The following is a 718-nucleotide window of genomic DNA, read 5'->3' on the forward strand; positions in this document are numbered from 1 at the left end:
TTGTAATTGCGAGCGCCTACACGCGTAGTCCAAAACAGCCGAAGTCATACAAAATCATGAAAAAGTCTGCGCCCTTTTGTTCCGGCGTCCTCGTGGAGTTTACCGAGCCGAACCGAATAGTTGCGTTCGACAAACATGCGTGCGTATCAGGTAGCAGCATTTGTACTGCTTACCTGCCGTATGCCGCTGTGATACGGAGCGAGACGCATAGACAACGCATCAAAAGGACATGCCTTTAGATCCTGATGAGTGAAGCATGCATACCTTTCGGGTACGTTCGGGGTATAAGCTCCGTCCCTCTCATGTTAATGGTGAAGATACAATCGTACAGTATCGGACATAAAGATAGAACCCTGGTGGTTTCAACGCAGCATGCACCTGTTGGGTCAGGTTTATGTGTGGTTTGTGTGTTTGTGTTTGTGTGTGTGTGTATGTGTGTGTATGTGTGTGAACATGTGTGTGTGTGTGCATGTGTGTGTGTATGTATGTTTGAATGTGTATTGATTTGTGTGTTTGTTTCACAAGTATGTCGTTTCGTATAGATTTGTTAGTAGTTTTTCTGTGTTTTGGGTAAGGTTTTTGATGTAATAAGCAGAACCACCGCCCTCGCGATCAGTGTTTTTTCGATCTATTAACAACTTTACGGTCTTCTTTCGCCGTGGTCTTCTGAGGACGTCCGGTTGACTTGCGCGTTTCGGTTGTCCAAGCGCGTTTCAGT

Source organism: Anopheles gambiae, chromosome X, assembly GCF_943734735.2.
Source record: "Anopheles gambiae chromosome X, idAnoGambNW_F1_1, whole genome shotgun sequence".
Classification (NCBI taxonomy): Eukaryota; Metazoa; Arthropoda; class Insecta; order Diptera; family Culicidae; genus Anopheles; species Anopheles gambiae.